The 21,682-nt window shown below is 39.2% G+C and overlaps 1 protein-coding gene across 1 annotated transcript in view; it reads left to right on the top strand.

Moving 5' to 3' along the window:
* Positions 1 to 21,682, top strand: part of LOC119650873 (excitatory amino acid transporter 1) — a 186,330-nt gene that overhangs the window by 25,706 nt on the left and 138,942 nt on the right. Inside the window, exons 2-3 of the mRNA XM_038054037.1 lie at positions 13,299 to 13,325; positions 17,287 to 17,313. The gene's annotated coding sequence lies outside the window, so the exon portion shown is untranslated. The remainder of the gene's footprint in view (positions 1 to 13,298; positions 13,326 to 17,286; positions 17,314 to 21,682) is intronic.

The following is a 21,682-nucleotide window of genomic DNA, read 5'->3' as shown; positions in this document are numbered from 1 at the left end:
AAAAACTAGCCCAATGCGGTCATCATGTGTTTTTACTGTAATTGCACGTAAAATGTAAAAGTAATGGCTGTTCATCATCATAGGTCATCCCAACCGATTTTGTATTGTTTTTGCAATACACTTTGCCAATAAATTTGAAGTCCTCCTAATTTTTTGAATTCATTGTTAAGATTTCGGATTTCTAGGCTGCCTTTTCAAATTGTGAAACTGTGATGCTGTCAAAATATATCATGGGGTGATACTATGATGAAAATCATTTTGGAAAACTATACACATATGTCAGTCAAAATTCGAAGTAATGACAATTAACTAGTAAATATAAATTGTATAAGAGTAGGACGAATATTCATTAAGGATGCTTGATTATAGTTTCGGCATCAAAGCACTTTCCAGTCAAATATTCTGGTACCTTTTGAGAACATTCAAAGTTTAGAGTTCGCGTTTATAGTTCGCATACTTTAATGAGAAATGGGTGTCGGGTCAAATATGCAAGTTATTAATGGGCTATGCAATCCAGTGATAATAATCCAAGGAAATGCGTTAAATTGGTTCGACTGGTTAGTGGAATGGAATAGCGCACAGGAATATACAGATGACTACGATTTCTTTCGGGGCAGAAGCAACTCATCAGACGTCCTGGAACTAGAAAAGTGGGAGCAAGTGCATGATGGACTCAGCGCTTTCTCATTTCGGAACAAAACGTCCTTCAACTTCGGCCAGAAATATAAATATAATTAGCATCCAGGACATGATTGTGAATTGATATAAGGGATAAGTTGCGTCTGCCCTACACGAAACTGTGGTCACCTGTATATTTTTTGAGGCGAGGAGCCTTTGGACCACAAGTAGGTGATGGACTCAGAGCTCCCTAAATTCAAAACTATAACTGCGTATAGAAATCTTGATTACGAAAATCTTGACGTCCTCATAAAAATATATTTCCATAGGGCAATTTCCCAATCTAAGTGCTGCTTCCCTCATTTTAATCCAATTAAAAATTGGTAGGGTTATCTGGACTGGACGCAGTATGTAAAAGTACATATTTTTGCATTTACATTATAAACGAATGGGCAAACCCCTTACATTACTTTGAAAACTTAATTCAGAATATGCATTTAAAAATCTTTAATCTCCAACGCGATGTGTTATTGCATTTGCTTTTTCCTTCCAAATTCCAAAAAAATTTTTGGCTATGCTAATCCTTTTTGAACATGTTTATTCAACTATTAGTAATAGCTACCTTATTTCCAATTTCTATTGGGAACTTTCAAAATGCCGTGGTGCTAGACTTTGTTGACAAAGTGTATAAGCAAAAGTATATAAATCATTGGCTAGGAATGAAGCCGCAGTTATTAAAGTACTTTTGACCAGTTGAAAATTCCTAAGGGAAAGCGAATAGATTCTGCAGTAAGATCTAATTTGGGTTTGCCATAAAGCTCCAAGTTTGTATTGTACGTATCTCTAGTTTTGCTCATTTCTGTCATATTAAAAAGCTCAATCCGATCCAGGCTATATTAATTACAATCTGTGTCAAAGTAAAAAGTAAGTGTTAAAATTTCTGAGATATTGGAACATTTACCTGATGGGAATTATACTTTTTCTTCAATTCAATTTCAATTTGTTGAATCTACAATTTTGGCCAAGCAGCACAAGGATTGTATTAGGAGTAAGCCATGCTAATTTATTTCTGGAGTCTGTTTCGTATGTTTAGTATTCACATAGAATCTTTAATTAGTCACTTTCAGCATAACGGTTGGGCTGAGGGTAAGATAGAAAACATTTTTTTTTGATAAAATTATTTTATTCAAAATAGTTGCTTTCGAGGGCGATACAATGATTATAGCGGTCATATAATTTTTCGATACCATTTTTAATAAGATTTTGTTTGCAAAATAAAACCTTATTTAAATCGGTCCAATGTCTGTCCGTCTGTCTGTTTTGACATTCATTGAAAAGGCGGAGGGGGGGGACGAAAGCGATGATTTCTTCAATAGACCCATTCTCAGAAACTATCCAACCGAAAAATCTGAAAAAGTTCACGAAGCTGCCTTTATATGGTGTCCAGGCCTCAAAATACTCTCCATATGGATATCCGCTCAAATTAAGTTAATAATAGTATATTACTAAAATATATTTTTGGGGAAGTTGAATATAACCCCCCTTAAGTATATCCTAGAGTTATGAATGTTTTAGTAATATAGAATATAATGTGAAGCATGTTATCCTCAAGTTTGAGCAAAATCACTAACAAAGTTATAGTAGCTCAAAGTTCAAATGCATAAACATAACGGGCTACGTATAAATGGTATAAATGATTGTTGCGTTTTTGCACGCTTTGAAGTCGGTTCCCTACGTGCAGTCCTCTTAGATGGCGATCGGTTTGATGTGAAATAATGGAACCAAGTTTCGTCCATTGTCACTTATCGACGCATTAGTTCGGGTTTTTTTATGAAGGAAGAGCTTCAAACACTGCACAGAATCGTCAACTCGTTGCTGTTTTTCGTCGGTTGTATTCTTTTTCAGTATTCTTTTTTGCCAAAAAGCAACACGTGAAATTCCTTTTAATCTATTTTCTTCAAACTAACAAAAGTGGCTTCACTCAAAATGCTCTATCCCACAAACTAATAGTCCGATAGCTGTCAAATATGGGTAAAAATCTCACTTTTCTTCATATTGTAGCTTCGAACGAGAATACAAAACTAGGATTGTAATAAGACGGCGAGAACATGGTCAAGCAATACGTAATCTGTAATACTGTAACAAATGTGCAACTCGATCAGGCGTGTGGAATCTGAACACCTCGTTAGCTTGAACATCGCAATCGTTGCGTTGCAAGCAAGGAACAAGCCTTTGGGGTTTGCTTGCTCTTTACAGAATTCCTATGGAAAAACAGGCTACATATCCAAAATGATGACCTGCTGAAAAGGTTTAAGGACCACTTTACCACGATTCTCAATTTTATAATTTGTGGTGAATTTCAGTCACTTGTGGATGATATCGGAAGGCACCGTAATAAATGGATACAGACTGCTTCTCCGAACAGAAGAGAAATTAACTTTACCATTAACACGTTCAAATGGATTAAGCTCGTCAGTCTTCACGGTCTCCTTACCGAACTTTCTTGTGCAAATGAGGTGTTGGGACTGGCTAGTTGTGCCCGACGTCTCCTCTTTTGGTAGACGTAGCTATGATAATCTTGCCTTGTAGTGGTGTATACAGGCATGAGGAGATAATATCCGGTTGAAATTTTTTTGTCAGACTCGATTATAATCTGGGCGGTGCATATTGTAGGTTCTCTACCACTGTTAATTTTTTTGTATAAAAACAGAACCTTATAAAAATCGGCTCATTGTCTGGCTGTCAATTTTTTTGTAGAATTGGAAGTCACAAACCACTTCTTCTTACCTACAATACCCCACGGAGCTACCAGCAGGTATAATACAATATCGTGGGGCAGATTACAGACCAACCGGTTCATTCCTATGGTGAGGATTGTTCCCTTCCCTTTTTCACAGGCTTTCTATCCTCTAAATTCCCCCCTGAATACAGCAAATGGTGCCTAACGTCATCATCAAATGATTGTTTCTCCTCGCAACCGTGTTCTCGAGAATAGTTTAACCTGTTCCCTCTTGCTAGTGAGAAATACATGTGCCGGGTCTCCATACCTATTTTGACATTTAAGGCAAAGGAATAATGGGAAGGTTCAAAATTTACTTTTAGCTCCCACCATGTGATTAGGAGATCTTGTGTTTGATAAATCGCTTGGTGTTTTTAGTGGGCTCCATATTTAATCAGTTTCGCTGTAATTCCACCGACTCCTGGCTACTTATGATCCTTAAGCGGATGACTATGATTCCTTCCATGACTGATGCTAGTTGTATCTGTTTGTCGTCTTCAGTTGAAGCGACCTCCAACTCGTAGACATTTTGGTTGTTAAGTAATTCATCAAAATACTCAATCTATTACTCCAATATGGCCGTATGATCGGAAATTAGATTTTCCGCTTTATCTCAGCAGAATGAATATAGCGCTTTATATGTCTTCATCCTGCTGATTTGTGGGCAAAACCTGCGTGCTTGGTGTGGTTGCTTGCTGTACTTCCCGAATCTATAAACCTGTTGATTCTCCTAGGCTTCCTTTTTCTGTCTTTGAAGTCGCATCTGTTATATTGGGTTGAGGAAAAAGAAATGTCGTATTTGTGATCGAAATTTGACGCTTTATTTAACATACTTAAAATTATCCGATTTAAGTCAAATATGCGCCGTTTTGTTCGCAAACTTGTTGCCATTTAGAAGGCAACTTCATTATCCCCCCCTTATAAACATCCACCCACCCTCCTTATTTGCAAAAAACTCCGACAGACAGTTCTCGCAAGCCTCTTTTGAGGACAATTTAGTAGCACCAAGGGCGTTTTGCATTGACCGGAAGAGATGGTAATCACTTGGTGCCAGGTCCGGACTATACGGTGGGTGTAATAGGACATCCTATCCGAGCTCCCGTAGCTTCTAGCGGGTCATCAAAGATGTGTGGGGCCGAGCGTTGTCCTGATGGAACACAACACCATTCTTATTGACCAATTCTGGCCGCTTCTGGTCAATCGCCTGCTTCAAACCGTCGATTCGCTCACAGTAGAAAATCAAATTGAAGGTTTGGCCAAACTTGAGCAGTTCATAGTGGATGATTCCCTTCCAATCCCACCAAACACACAGCAAAACCTTCCTGGCTGATAATCTGGGCTTGGCGATGGTTTGGGCCGAGGCGCCGCGCTTCGAGCACATCTTTTTCGCTTGAGGTTGTTTTACGTGATCCACTTTTCATCACCAGTCACCATCCGCTTCAAAAATGGGTCGAATTCGTTCCGTTTCAGCAGTGCATCGCAGGCGTTGATTCGGTCCAAGAGATTTTTTTCCGTCAACTCGTGTGGCACCCAAACATCTACCTTTTTTTGGAATCCAATCTTTTGCAAATGGTTCCAAACAGTTTTATGGTCTATACCCAGTTTCTGGCCAATCGAGCGAATGCCGGTCTTCTTGGATCATTTCGACAATTTTATCGGTTTCTACGACGATTGGCCTGCCAGTACGGGGTGAATCTTCGACATCCACTACACGAGAACGGAATCGATCGAACCAACGCTGTGCTGTGCGAATCGTTACAGTATCGGGCTCATAAACTTAAAGTAGGCTAATAAATCATATTTTCACGTTAACGAAGTAAAAGACAAGGAAAAAATGATTCGAAACCTTAGAAGAGGGTTGACCTATGTATCAGCTGCGTTTACGAGTAATACATATTTCACTTGCTTTACCTTGTACGAAGGGACTAACAAAAGCTCTGTCAATTAAAAAAGTTAACAATCAGTATTTTTTCTTCTTCATTAATCCCTATCTCTTTGTGTTTTTCTGTAATTTCCGTTGATTTCAATGCGTTCTTCAGTCTGCAAATCCACTTTTCAAAAAGTATTCCCCGAAATCGTCTTTTTGAAACTTTTGAGTTTCGATTTTTACTGTATTTGTAATCTTCTCATGAGAACCAAAGACCGCAATCAATAATGATTTTAAATCGTTTCAATGTCCGTTTGTCCGTCGGTCTGTCTGTCTGTCACACGTAACTTTTGCAGAAACGGCTATACCACGGAATTTGGGGAGAAGGTGGGAGCTGTGAACGCCCCGACATGCAGTGAATGATATCCTTATACGTTGAGATTAAGGGGGGTCCCCATACATGCAAAAAGGGGGTGTACATTTTTTTTCACCAAATACGGTTGTGTTGGGTATCAAATGAAAGGTCTCGATTAGTACTTTTCGAAGCCGATCTTAGTTTTGACATTTGTTAGATAGGTGAGGAGTGGGAGGGGTGGAAAGTGATGATTTTTTAACGGACCTATTCTCAGAAACTACACAACCAAAACATCTGAAAAAAAATCATGAAGCTGCTTCTATATGGTGTCCAGGCCTCGAAATACTCCCCATGTTGATACCTGTTCAAATTAAGTTAATAATAGCATATTACCATATTTTTTGGGGAAATTGAGTGAAACCCCCTTAAGTTTATACCAAAATTAATATATAGTAATAATAAGTCTAGTAGTATACAATATAATATGAAGCATGCTATCTTTAAGTTTGATCAAAATCATACCATTACTAACAAAGTTGCAGTAGCTCAAAGTTGACTTTACCATGTAAATTTTCTGTAATTAAATTCAATATCACACTAAAGAGAGTAGTCTGACATTAAGTGCATGTACATAACGGGCTACGTACAAATGGGATAGCTTTGCACTCAAATAAACTCACAACAGAAGCAAACAGAACCTTTCATACCTGAAGCGACGAGCTTCCGGTTTCCCGACTTGTTTTCAGTAGCATGACCTCGCGTATTGTCATGGCGTAGAAAGTACCGTCCAAAGATCTTTTAGGCTGCGAGCGATTTTTTGAAAACTGTTGATAAGTACGTTTCTGTATGCCACTTAGCTGTTGCCGTCTGAGAATTTCTCAGAGAATTAACAGCTATAGTTTTAGTATATTGAAATAAATTCACATCATGACATTTGGTACTTATTTTTGTTATAATATCTTTCCTTAACGAGTTGATCGACTCCTTTTGGATTCCATATCATGGTATTCAGTGGCCGCTCCGAGGAGCCCAATTAGCGCTTTGGTGCACCGTTTTGATGTCCATACCATCGACTGCTGTTTGGTTTCCGGATTGTATTTCATCACCTGTAACGATTTTGTCGGAGATGCTACCTTAGCCGTTTTTAGATTGCACAAGAAAATATTTAGCGAACTGAACGCGTACCTCATTTTGCGCGCCATTTAAAATGTCCGGAACCCATCGATAAGATTTCCTCGTGGACCCCAGATTACTGCTTTCTGTTCACTCCTTGTTGTATAGTGCATCCATACAGTGAGGTTGTGCTTTAGTTTCACTGTCATTACACTTAATGCTACACCCATGATGACTGGAATTCGAACCCAGAGTAGCGAGATTGGGAGGTTGATGCTCTACCCTCTCAACCATCGCACCATATCCCGGATGATAATCAAAAAAGCGTGACGCAGCCTCGGCATTCAGGCCTAGTTCCTTAGCAGGCATTTCTTGGGTCAATCTTTGATCTTGGTTTATTGTATCTTTCACTAAGGCCGCGTTCCTATCATTAGTCGAAGGTTTTCGATGGCCTTCATGTGGTTCATCCTCCAAAGGAAAATTTCCTGTCTAGAATTTTCCAAATCACTTCCAGTGGTGAAAACGGTAGAGATTAACGCATCAAATAACTTTTGTTTTGGAGGCGGAATTTGTGCAGGCATAACATGACGAAATCTTCGTTTTCTGGTCTCGATTTTCATTGATCTCTCTGAAATTTTACATACAATATTGCTAAACTATGACAAAAAACCTTTAATTTATAAAATTGTTGTAATTAAAAACGAAAATGTCAATTTACCGGACTCTTGTTTGTCCCTCCGTATCTGGCTTGACTTTTAAAATAATTTTAAGAAAAGTGTCATATGCATTTCTTTCTGCCTAGGTGAGTGCTTACATAGTTAATAGGGTATAATTTAATTGTGGTACTCATAAGCTGTGATCGGTGATGATCACCTGTCTGTCCTACAATGTATTAAGGCTAATCGCAAACTGCATCTTTTGAGTTAGTCTAACACAGTAGTTTCAGCGGGGGCTGTTGGCGACAATAGAACTCAATGTTGGGGATTTCGTTTTGCAGTTTTGACGTCATAGAAACTTTGTTTATTGAAAATATTTGCTTGTTGACAAACAATCTCCTTGTCTACCATCCAAAAGTGATTAATCGCAACTTTCGTTTTATAGTCCCGCATCTTTACCCAGAACATGGCTTGATAGGTATTCCTGTCAAGTGGTCGCGATTATCCAATACGGAATTCACTTCACGCGTCATGTAGAAGCGGAGGTTTGACTATAATTCGGTTGATATGCAGACGACCTTGAATTTGGTACTTGTTATCGGCAAGCATCATTTGCTCATATACTTGTTACTGGTATATGCATATGGGAAATAAATGGCTAAATACTCCTTCACCGCATTCTTTCGCATGACAGATACGTTGTATACATACATATGTATATTTATGTTGATGCCCGCCTCAGATAGGTTGTTATTAAAGTTTAAGGTGAACTTTATTCGCTGGTACCATGCAATTAACTCAATCGAGACGGTTTAGTATTTAAATTTATGCTGATTTTGTTAGTACACATATTTCATTTGTTCTCTGCTGGTCAGCCCACGCAATTACTTAAAACGTGAGTGGCGATTGTTGATTGAGTAGATGCGCTGAATTGTGAAACGATTATTCATTGGAACTACGCTTGGGCCACTGGATGGTGCCCTTCGTTTTATTACATCTGATCTTTTTTATTAGGTTGTATTTCGTAATTGAATTACGGATCGCTTCTGGTCCAAAAGGGTTTAATATGTTAGCATACATACGCGGTATTCGGAATGACCTTACATTTTGCCTTTTAAGCCCTAGATAAGCTAACACTTAATTATCTCAGTAATGTTTTTTTTCAATGGAGTTGGTAGAATGTAAATGTTCATGGCCAGATAATCCATTTAAAGTTAGTTTTATATTGCTGTGACCACGTTAACGTCAGTAAGTCCACGGTCAAAAGAGAAGTATTGACCATAGCAATTTTCCATTAAATCTTAGAACGGATCACATGCAAACATGTAGGAATGCGATTATACATGTATTTTCATAAAAAGATTAAAATTCTATTTTTATATATATAACTAGTATAGTATAACTCAAATTTCTAGGGATTATGTCATGTTGTCATATGAACTAATTTTCTGTTTCTGCTTCTGACTTGGGTATATTCATTCTAACACACTAGGACTGGTTGTTACACTTGTTTGACTTACTAAACAATCCCCATTTTCTCAGATCTCAGGAAATATATGTTAAGAAGACTTTTCAGTCATTTTTTTCCAAAAATTTTTTATTGATTCGTTTGGTAGAATATAGTCTCTATAACCATCCCTCAAAATTTCAAATCGAAGCACGAAATAATTGGTTTTTGAAACTTTTTTTCCCGATTTTTTATGCGATTGCTCCGCCATTTATTGTTCGATTTTACTGGTTTCAGTTTTTTTTTGTTTTATTCTCTAGATTTGTCTTTAAGAAATTGCATTTAGACTTAACAAGTTTTTACATTCCGAATGGTCACTAACGTCTTCCGAAACTTTGATCGCGTTTATTTCGAGAACATATTTTTTGGAACTTTGTAATGACATAAATAGGATTGGTGGTGGTCCAAAGATCATCCTAAGTGGCCGGAATCGACCAAGGGGGGAGGGCTATCCCAAAAACCTTAAAAGATGGCCAAATATACCGTGAAGGTCTGGCCGGAAATATTGAAGCGACATTGAAGTGTTCCGTCGACATGTGCTTGCACGCCTCTGTGCTAGCCAGACCCGGGAATGTGGGGGTCCTACGAACACTTGATCCCTGGCGTGTTATTTTACAAAAATTCACATGTCTTTTCCGATGCTTGGGTCCGCATCGGATCCTGAAAAATAAACGAACTGGGGGATTCGCGCGACCCTATTGACCGACCAACATGCGAGTTAAAATTGAAATGGCAAAATAAAAAAAAAGGCTCGATCGCGCGGGTACTTTTTAACCGATTCCGTTAGTTCTAATTCGGACTACAATGACATGTGTTCTAAATAGAACTGCTTTGTTCTTCGGGTTCATGGTTTGAAAAAAAAAAACAAGAAAAGTTGGATCGAATCTAAAAGTGCAAGGGCACATCAAATACAACCCTTTGTATAACAACGTCAAAAATAGGATACATTAAAAAAATATGCAAATCAATATGCTATTTCATTTCTGAGAAATTGCAATTTTAAAAAGACTACTAATTGCGCTCTGAGTATGAACAGTGCCCTTAATTCGTGATTTTTAGTGGGATTTGTATCTACTCCTTGATTTTTCTGAGATATCTAAATATTAAACCAACATTTCGAACTGCTACTAACAATCAATTTCTTCCGAATTATTCTTCAGTACAGAGTCTCCCTGTTTTCGTCGAGAGCCTTCTCGAAATCTATGAAGAGCAGGCGAACAGCATATTTAAATGATCCGCAGGTTATTGATGTAGTCAGTGCAGGAGGTCCTAGAGCGAAAACCGACCTGCTCTCTATCGATTAAGGTTTTGTTGTGTTTTTTTTTTGGAGCATTTTACGAGAATTTATTTTTATCACGATTAGTAGCACATGTTTCCTGCTTTCCAGGGTCTTAACGATTATTACTATCTTGCACTTACTGGAAATGATCTGAGGTTCTCAGGATTCATGGTTAAGTGTAACTAGCAAGTCTACATTAATATTGCTTAAATTTCATTCGAGAGGATAGTAATCATAATTATAACACTGCAGAGATAGAGTTAAGCAATTAAGATGAACAAAATTCCTCGATATAGTAACTCGACAAAAATTTGTCTAGCAATTAATTTAGTGGATTTTTTATAGTAAATTAAATTTTGGTAATTTTAAGGCTGAATATCCTTAGTCAAGTAGAGCTTCAAACGACTTGATTTTTGTCTGCCTTTTATCGAAGTTTAAGTATGCTAGGGGAAAAATGTCGTTACCGCCCGAAGATACTACTTTGGATGTATATACACTGTAGTAGTAAGGCCAATGATTACCTGTGGGGCAGTAATCTGGGCATACAGAACTGAATTCAATACAACAGGCAGGGAGTTATTTAAACTTCAAAGACTGATTTGAATATTAGTGGGGCAATGAGGACATGCCCAACGGTATTCCTCGAGGTCACTCTGGGATTAGCTTCATCTTCACCCCAAGTCACTGATAACTTGACAATGAGGTTTAATTTCGATAACAAGTTCAAAATACGTTGGAATAACAGGGCAGACTGGGAGTGTGGTTGGGACAATTGGCCGAAGGAAAACCTACTTTTAACGAATGGGTAAGCACGCTAGTATATTCTAAGCGGAAATATACTTCATAGACAGATCTTCCTTCAACTTCGAAAGGCAGCACTTAGGTTCAGTCCAACCAGGTGAACTCCAAACTGCTATGGTAACGCCTTGAGAGATTCAATACGCTTGGCTCGCACAATAAGGTCTGGAAAATCTGGGTGGCAGGTCATGTTGGGTTTAAAGGTAATGAGGCAGTGGACGACCCGGCAAGAAAGGGGGCAGCTACACGGACCAGAACCCTTCTATAGAATCAGAAACAGGTTCATGACTATGAGATAGAAAAACGAAGAGGAACGGCTGAGAGAACTATCCTGGTTGTCCAGGTTGCTCATGGACGATGCGAACTGAAAGGTTCAAAGGACTGTTTAAACCTAATCAGGAAGGACCCCCGGATTATTGTGGGTACCTCGCTAGCTCGTTTCAGTCTATCGTTTGAACAACAACATTTTGATCCAAATGACATCTATACCATCAACCAGCTGGTAAATGTGAGTGGCGATTTAAATACCAGACATGTCACAGTATTTCTTAGGGATTTGGAAAGAGATTGTATCAATCCCGGTCAATTTTTAAGGTTTTGTTTGCAAAACACAACCTTAATAAAATCGGTTCAATGTCTGTCTGTCTGTCTGTCTCTGTGTCTGTCTGTCTGTCAAACGCACTTTTCTTAGAAACGACTATACCGATTGACACGAAATTTAGTGAGAAGGTGGGAATTGTGACCGCCCAGACATGCAGTGAGTGATATCCTTCCACGTTGAGATTTAGGGGAGGTCCACATACATGTAAAAGAGGGGTGTAACATTTTTTTTCACCGAATATAGTCATGTGGGATATAAAATGAAAGGTCTCGATTAGTACTTTTCGAAGCCGGACGTAGTTTTGACATTTGTTGGAAAGGCGGGGAGTGCGAGGGGTGGAAAATGATGATTTCTTTAACGAACCCATTTTCAGAAACTACCCAACCGAAAAATCTGAAAAAAATCGGGAAGCTGTCTCTATATGGTGCCCAAGCCTCAAAATACTCTCCATATAGATATTCGTTCAAATTAAGTTAATAATAGTATATTAATATATTTTTGGGAAAATTGAGTAAAACCCCCCTTAAGGTTATCCCAGAGTTATAAAAGTTGGTGGTAGTATAAAATATAATATGAAGCATATTCTCCCCAGCTTTGATCAAAATCATACTAACAAAGTTACAGCAGCTCAAAGTTAACTTTACCGTGTAAATTTACTATAACTAAATATCAATATCACATTAAAGTGAGTAGTCAGACATGCTAAATGCATATACATTACGGGCTACGTGCACATAGGATAGTTCTGCACTCAAATATACTCACAGAAGAAGCAAACAAAACCTTTCATACATAAAGCGCCCAGCTTGCTTCCCGACTTATTTATTCTTGTTTTGCTTGATGGATATTGCGACCTTTTTGGGCTTGTCAAAGTTGATTTGCGGGAACCAGTGAGTTTGCCCGGGAAGCGGGGATGCTGGAAAATTCCAGTCAGGCTAGCTGTTTGGGTGTAGGGCACTAGGCGCTAACAGCTTTGCCGAGTCATGGGGATATTTATTTGAGCTTACTATACGTCTTTGCTCAAGCTCGATATTGAAAAGCAACTTTAGTTTACCGAAGTTGAAGGTACATATCGACATGAGTTCATTATAGATATATTCCATGAATGACTTCTGTGTTTTGACGAGCCGTGTAATTGATTGCTATGTCGAAGTTTCGATTGGAATGTCTAGATTTGAGAGATTGGCTTATGAATCGCCATTTGGCTCTGCTAAAATCTGGTTGCGTTAGCTTTGGTGGACGAATAGCATGATTTGGGAGTTGACTTTTTAGGATGGTGACATCTTGGTCACTGATGCGGGAAGGTAGAGGACTTTGATTTGGTAGTTGGAAAGGGCCTGGTCTACGCAGAAGGATGAAGATGCCATTTGCGTTAAGATGTTGATTAGGAACAAAGATGGAAACGAAGCAGTGAAGTCGGAAATGGAGGAGGCGACGATAACATCTAGATAGTTGAGAGCATTAACGGGAAGAAAAGTTGTGTTGCAAGCAGTTTGTCGGATACTAGTAGTGCGATGCCTGCGGCAAGGTATGTGGGAGTTTGGTTATGAGGGTGTCCGCCTGTGCTTAAACATTCTCTTTGACTTTCCAGATCTGTAGATGTATTTCTTTGCGGTGGGGTCAAAAATAAAAAGAAACCGCTTTAATTTTTAATTTTAATTCAAAATTATTTTTAATTTGAAAATTAAGTAGTAAATTAAAGTAATTGTATTATTTTTTTTTCAGATTTCGCAGTCTAATTCTGAGGGTGTGGTGAGTATTCAGTTTGCTTGATAGGTGTGCTAATTATATTATATTATATTTGGGTACGCTAGTAAATATTGAAAATGGGCCGCAATCAAACCACTTGTTTGTTTTTGCCCATAATTACGCCACGTCCCGAATAGGTACTATCAGGTTTGGCTGACGACGGAAATATGCGAGGTAAATTGTGGAACTCAAGGAGTAGATAGCTTTAATAATTACTGGGCTTGAGGACCAGTTTGACCGGGTGTACCTTTGATTGACGAAGTTCGGGTACTGTGTGACAAACGGAAATTTATCATTGCTCCGGTCAACAGCCGAGGGAAGGACATCAACATTGGGCTTTCTTAGTGAAAGAAGGGTATTATCGTGAAAGTTCTGAAAAATGAATCCATTTTAAGTAGTTTAAACAGAGGGGTCTTCGTATCTTTCCTGCTTTTCCAAAAACAATAGTAGGATGGCCACCGTTCTGGATGCCCTTGTACTGACTGCTATAATTAGCTATTATTAAATTGTACGAAATGTCACGTATTGCATTGATGTCCAAAGGCGGTGGGGGGCTGCTGTTGCTGTGTTTTTTCATTGATAATAACGCTCTTTGTGAACGTTCGTGTTTGCCCTGCCTTGGAAGGATATGAAGGAGTGGATCATAATATCATTCCTTAAACACGACGGAGCAGAGGATTTCCGCTTATTTTCTTACGAACTCGATGTCACTCGTTTTCTGTTTGATGCTTCATGCAAGCACTTGGGTTTTGGTGGTTTTACGTGAGTATTCGGTGCCGCTCTAAGCCTACGGCCTTCTTAAGACACGGATTGACTTTGTAACAACAAACAGAGCTGCGCAGTGATAAGTCCAACGATATCAGTTTATAATAAGTGCAGGCTCAGTATTGATGCTGGCGAATGCAAGACCTAACGCCTCTACCGAACTAAGGAGTACGGCACCTGAGTTGTACTGCGAAACTCCACGCTTGAGATCTGAAGGACCGCGATATGCACGTAACCACAACCCTATGAACCTCTCACTAGGGGGCCAGCTGCAAATAATCGGCCTTAAAACATATGCCCCAAGAATTCGCCTGAGACATACGAAGTATGAGGGCCATCCCGGTTCCAATGGTAGCAGATAACCTTGGCTGAGGCTTTATGGCCGAAGCCACTTTTGATGAGCCCTCGTGCAGACTCAGGTTTGATGACCCAATGCCTTGGAGTATTCGCCTACTGGGGGTTCTCGATCGACAGGATTGCTGCCTCGCCTACCTTCTCGCTATTTCATCGCTATTGGAGCAGCCCATGGGAAGTTTTTTCGATTGTGTGTGTCCTTTCTTCGACTTATACTATAGTGAAAAAAAAGTCAAATTTTATTTTTATATAAATGCCGGTATTTCGAGGACCAGTTGTTCTTTTCTTCAGTGAGTTTTTGTCTGAGATAAAAAACTCGGCGTTTAAAAAAAAATAACATTTGTCTTTTTTGACATGGGAAAGGCTCGCCACTGATAATTGGAAATTTCAAACCTTTATCGTATATACGTCGTTCGGTTTCTCTGGCCGAAGAGTTACGTTGGGTTAAATACATTAAAGAATAACGAATCTAACGCTGGCTATGCTAATCAGTTGAATCTACCAGTCTGTTAGTCGAGTGGGCCGCTCTAGGAATACATAACGCAGAACAGTATAGAAGGAGTGTAGCTGAAAAAGATATCATTGAAGAAATGGAAAAACATTCCAAAAAATCACAAAAGCCAGAGCCTTATTGGATTTTAATACTGGACTATGACCTGGTTAGTCTCCTTTTTCGCCCAGCCAAGTATTTCGGTTGATGAACTGCTTGCCGACCTTGGTTCCTTCAACGATTGTATAGGCCACTTTGTACATCACATTTTAAGTTTGATTCCACACTCGTAACTGTCGGTAGGCGGTTAACAGGCGTCATAACTTTTCATTTCTCACGAAATCATCACCACTTTCTTCTCGGCCGGCGTTCCTCGTATTGTTTCAGCAATATCTAAATACTCGTGACAACATTCAATGATCGATGTTCATGTGCGGGTAAAAATGGCAGCGTCTTATAAGAGATTTTGGTCTTCTTATTCCCACTATAGAATGTTATAGAAGTTGATATAATGGTAAAGTGGCCGTTTATCAAATCGTTCGACTTTATTAATAGTGCCCTGGAAACTCTCAGGGGTTCGAATGATAACACCATATTGAGTTTATAGAAATTTTTACCGCTTTCACCATCTATGTTGCCACTTATGGCATCACATCATCGAGCCTCTTCCATAGTCCCAATTCCTATGCGCCTCTTTTAACGGAGTCTTGCGAGGTCCTCCGTTTTATCAGCAATGATTAGAGTTCAGACATGGGTTTGTATGGCTTAGGCTAATTCACTTACATCCTGATGCCGCCATGCATGTTGGGCATAACTCCAACCTCCCTTTATTCATTTATTCTCTGATCTCAGCACTTTGTTTTGTTTACTGAAGAGAATAGTAAATATAATCAACCAAATTCTCCTTTATTTTGGTTTGGAATTAATATGCTACATATTGTGTAACTAACATTACATGCTCGGAACCATTTTTAAGGTTTTGTGTAAACACAAAACCTTATTAAAATCGGTTTACTGTCTGTCTGTCTGTCTGTCTGTCTGTCTGTCCGTCTGTCTGTCTGTCTGTCTGTCTGTCTGTCTGTCTGTCCGTCACACGCATTTTTCTCGGAGACGGTTATAGCGATTAACACCAAATTTGGTAGAAAGGTGGGAACTGTGAACGCTCACGCATACAGTGAACTACATCCTTTTACGTCGAATTTAAGGGGGGGTCCCCATACTTGCAAAAGGGGGGTGTCAAATTTTTTTTCATTAAATATAGTCATGTGGGGTATCAAATTAAAGGTCTCGATTAATACTTTTCAAAGCCGATCTTAGTTTTGACATTCGTTGGAAGAGTGGGGAGCGCGGGGGGTTGAAAGTGATCACTTCTTTAAGGGGGCCATTCTCAGAAACTACCAAACCGAAAAATCTGAAAAAAATCAGAAGGCTGCCACTATATGGTGCCTCGGCTCCGAAATACCTTCCATGCCGATATCTGTTTAAATAAAGTTAATAATAGTATATTACTACAATTTTTTGTAATTGGTTAGAAACCTCCCTTAAGTTCATCCTAGTATCATGAAATTCTACAGTCGTATAGGCTATAATATAGAGCATGATCTTACCGAGTCATGGGGATATTTATTTGAGCTTACTATACGTCTTTGCTCAAGCTCGATATTGAAAAGCAACTTTAGTTTACCGAAGTTGAAGGTACATATCGACATGAGTTCATTATAGATATATTCCATGAATGACTTCTGTGTTTTGACGAGCCGTGTAATTGATTGCTATGTCGAAGTTTCGATTGGAATGTCTAGATTTGAGAGATTGGCTTATGAATCGCCATTTGGCTCTGCTAAAATCTGGTTGCGTTAGCTTTGGTGGACGAATAGCATGATTTGGGAGTTGACTTTTTAGGATGGTGACATCTTGGTCACTGATGCGGGAAGGTAGAGGACTTTGATTTGGTAGTTGGAAAGGGCCTGGTCTACGCAGAAGGATGAAGATGCCATTTGCGTTAAGATGTTGATTAGGAACAAAGATGGAAACGAAGCAGTGAAGTCGGAAATGGAGGAGGCGACGATAACATCTAGATAGTTGAGAGCATTAACGGGAAGAAAAGTTATGTTGCAAGCAGTTTGTCGGATACTAGTAGTGCGATGCCTGCGGCAAGGTATGTGGGAGTTTGGTTATGAGGGTGTCCGCCTGTGCTTAAACATTCTCTTTGACTTTCCAGATCTGTAGATGTATTTCTTTGCGGTGGGGTCAAAAATAAAAAGAAACCGCTTTAATTTTTAATTTTAATTCAAAATTATTTTTAATTTGAAAATTAAGTAGTAAATTAAAGTAATTGTATTATTTTTTTTTCAGATTTCGCAGTCTAATTCTGAGGGTGTGGTGAGTATTCAGTTTGCTTGATAGGTGTGCTAATTATATTATATTATATTTGGGTACGCTAGTAAATATTGAAAATGGGCCGCAATCAAACCACTTGTTTGTTTTTGCCCATAATTACGCCACGTCCCGAATAGGTACTATCAGGTTTGGCTGACGACGGAAATATGCGAGGTAAATTGTGGAACTCAAGGAGTAGATAGCTTTAATAATTACTGGGCTTGAGGACCAGTTTGACCGGGTGTACCTTTGATTGACGAAGTTCGGGTACTGTGTGACAAACGGAAATTTATCATTGCTCCGGTCAACAGCCGAGGGAAGGACATCAACATTGGGCTTTCTTAGTGAAAGAAGGGTATTATCGTGAAAGTTCTGAAAAATGAATCCATTTTAAGTAGTTGAAACAGAGGGGTCTTCGTATCTTTCCTGCTTTTCCAAAAACAATAGTAGGATGGCCACCGTTCTGGATGCCCTTGTACTCACTGCTATAATTAGCTATTATTAAATTGTACGAAATGTCACGTATTGCATTGATGTCCAAAGGCGGTGGGGGGCTGCTGTTGCTGTGTTTTTTCATTGATAATAACGCTCTTTGTGAACGTTCGTGTTTGCCCTGCCTTGGAAGGATATGAAGGAGTGGATCATAATATCATTCCTTAAACACGACGGAGCAGAGGATTTCCGCTTATTTTCTTACGAACTCGATGTCACTCGTTTTCTGTTTGATGCTTCATGCAAGCACTTAGGTTTTGGTGGTTTTACGTGAGTATTCGGTGCCGCTCTAAGCCTACGGCCTTCTTAAGACACGGATTGACTTTGTAACAACAAACAGAGCTGCGCAGTGATAAGTCCAACGATATCAGTTTATAATAAGTGCAGGCTCAGTATTGATGCTGGCGAATGCAAGACCTAACGCCTCTACCGAACTAAGGAGTACGGCACCTGAGTTGTACTGCGAAACTCCACGCTTGAGATCTGAAGGACCGCGATATGCACGTAACCACAACCCTATGAACCTCTCACTAGGGGGCCAGCTGCAAATAATCGGCCTTAAAACATATGCCCCAAGAATTCGCCTGAGACATACGAAGTATGAGGGCCATCCCGGTTCCAATGGTAGCAGATAACCTTGGCTGAGGCTTTATGGCCGAAGCCACTTTTGATGAGCCCTCGTGCAGACTCAGGTTTGATGACCCAATGCCTTGGAGTATTCGCCTACTGGGGGTTCTCGATCGACAGGATTGCTGCCTCGCCTACCTTCTCGCTATTTCATCGCTATTGGAGCAGCCCATGGGAAGTTTTTTCGATTGTGTGTGTCCTTTCTTCGACTTATACTATAGTGAAAAAAAAGTCAAATTTTATTTTTATATAAATGCCGGTATTTCGAGGACCAGTTGTTCTTTTCTTCAGTGAGTTTTTGTCTGAGATAAAAAACTCGGCGTTTAAAAAAAAATAACATTTGTCTTTTTTGACATGGGAAAGGCTCGCCACTGATAATTGGAAATTTCAAACCTTTATCGTATATACGTCGTTCGGTTTCTCTGGCCGAAGAGTTACGTTGGGTTAAATACATTAAAGAATAACGAATCTAACGCTGGCTATGCTAATCAGTTGAATCTACCAGTCTGTTAGTCGAGTGGGCCGCTCTAGGAATACATAACGCAGAACAGTATAGAAGGAGTGTAGCTGAAAAAGATATCATTGAAGAAATGGAAAAACATTCCAAAAAATCACAAAAGCCAGAGCCTTATTGGATTTTAATACTGGACTATGACCTGGTTAGTCTCCTTTTTCGCCCAGCCAAGTATTTCGGTTGATGAACTGCTTGCCGACCTTGGTTCCTTCAACGATTGTATAGGCCACTTTGTACATCACATTTTAAGTTTGATTCCACACTCGTAACTGTCGGTAGGCGGTTAACAGGCGTCATAACTTTTCATTTCTCACGAAATCATCACCACTTTCTTCTCGGCCGGCGTTCCTCGTATTGTTTCAGCAATATCTAAATACTCGTGACAACATTCAATGATCGATGTTCATGTGCGGGTAAAAATGGCAGCGTCTTATAAGAGATTTTGGTCTTCTTATTCCCACTATAGAATGTTATAGAAGTTGATATAATGGTAAAGTGGCCGTTTATCAAATCGTTCGACTTTATTAATAGTGCCCTGGAAACTCTCAGGGGTTCGAATGATAACACCATATTGAGTTTATAGAAATTTTTACCGCTTTCACCATCTATGTTGCCACTTATGGCATCACATCATCGAGCCTCTTCCATAGTCCCAATTCCTATGCGCCTCTTTTAACGGAGTCTTGCGAGGTCCTCCGTTTTATCAGCAATGATTAGAGTTCAGACATGGGTTTGTATGGCTTAGGCTAATTCACTTACATCCTGATGCCGCCATGCATGTTGGGCATAACTCCAACCTCCCTTTATTCATTTATTCTCTGATCTCAGCACTTTGTTTTGTTTACTGAAGAGAATAGTAAATATAATCAACCAAATTCTCCTTTATTTTGGTTTGGAATTAATATGCTACATATTGTGTAACTAACATTACATGCTCGGAACCATTTTTAAGGTTTTGTGTAAACACAAAACCTTATTAAAATCGGTTTACTGTCTGTCTGTCTGTCTGTCTGTCTGTCCGTCTGTCTGTCTGTCTGTCTGTCTGTCTGTCTGTCCGTCACACGCATTTTTCTCGGAGACGGTTATAGCGATTAACACCAAATTTGGTAGAAAGGTGGGAACTGTGAACGCTCACGCATACAGTGAACTACATCCTTTTACGTCGAATTTAAGGGGGGGTCCCCATACTTGCAAAAGGGGGGTGTCAAATTTTTTTTCATTAAATATAGTCATGTGGGGTATCAAATTAAAGGTCTCGATTAATACTTTTCAAAGCCGATCTTAGTTTTGACATTCGTTGGAAGAGTGGGGAGCGCGGGGGGTTGAAAGTGATCACTTCTTTAAGGGGGCCATTCTCAGAAACTACCAAACCGAAAAATCTGAAAAAAATCAGAAGGCTGCCACTATATGGTGCCTCGGCTCCGAAATACCTTCCATGCCGATATCTGTTTAAATAAAGTTAATAATAGTATATTACTACAATTTTTTGTAATTGGTTAGAAACCTCCCTTAAGTTCATCCTAGTATCATGAAATTCTACAGTCGTATAGGCTATAATATAGAGCATGATCTTACCAAGTTTGGTGGAAATCGCACTATTACTAACAAAGTTATAGTACCTCAAATTTGCTGCTTCTTCGAAAATTGAAGACTATGAATGTCAATAACACCCGAAAGTGGATACTCTCACATAATATATGAATATATTACGTGCTACGTACTAAGAAATACACAAAACCTTTCGTACCTGAAGCGTCCAGCTTCCGGTTTCCCGACTTGTTGTTATTGTTTCCCTAACATTCCTACAAGTTTAGTAAATGGTAGATGTTGGTAATAAATATACACAGGCATTTATATGTGAATTTGAACGTTAAAATTTTTTGATTTCCCACAGTACACACTAATTGTAATACGTACAACTTCAAAACAGTTTCTGCAAACTCCAAATTTGCATCTAAATTCAAAGCTCGGTACAATTATTCAACTGCGCCGTTTCAAATATTTTCAGATCATTTCTTTCAATTTATTCATTTCTTTCAATTCCCGGACAGCTCGTTCATATCTCGTTCCATGAAATAAACAGTACAGTGAGCGCAATTTCTATATACGCAGTCACATTTTTAAGGTTTTGTGTTTACACAAAATCGGTTTACTGTCTGTCTGTCTGTCTGTCTGTCCGTCTGTCTGTCTGTCAGTCTCTCTGTCTGTCTGTCCGTCACGCATTTTTCTCGGAGACGGATAACCGCGATTGACACTAAATTTGGTAGAAAGGTGGGAACTGTGAACGCTCACGCATACAGTGAATTACATCCTTTTATGTCGAATTTAAGGGGGGGGTCCCCATACATGCAAAGGGGGGGGTGTAAAATTTTTTTTCATCAAATATAGTCATGTGGGGTATCAAATTAAAGGTCACGATTAGTACTTTTCAAAGCCGATCTTAGTTTTGACATTTGTTGGAAGGGTAGGAAGCGCGGGGGGTTGAAAGTGGTCACTTCTTTAAGGGGGCCATTCTCAGAAACTACCAAACCGAAAAATTTGAAAAAAATCAGGAGGCTGCCACTATATGGTGCCTGGGCTTTGAAATACCTTCCATGCCGATATCTGTTTAAATAAAGTTAATAACAGTATATTACTACAATTTTTTGTAATTGGTTAGAAACCCCCTTAAGTTCATCGTAGTACCATGAAATTTTGCAATGATATAGGCTATAATATAGAGCATAATCTTACCATGTT

This window comes from Hermetia illucens, chromosome 3 (assembly GCF_905115235.1).
Source record: "Hermetia illucens chromosome 3, iHerIll2.2.curated.20191125, whole genome shotgun sequence".
NCBI lineage: Eukaryota > Metazoa > Arthropoda > Insecta > Diptera > Stratiomyidae > Hermetia > Hermetia illucens.
The sequence above is the reverse complement of the archived record's forward strand: the minus strand, read 5'-3'. Positions and strand labels throughout refer to the sequence as shown.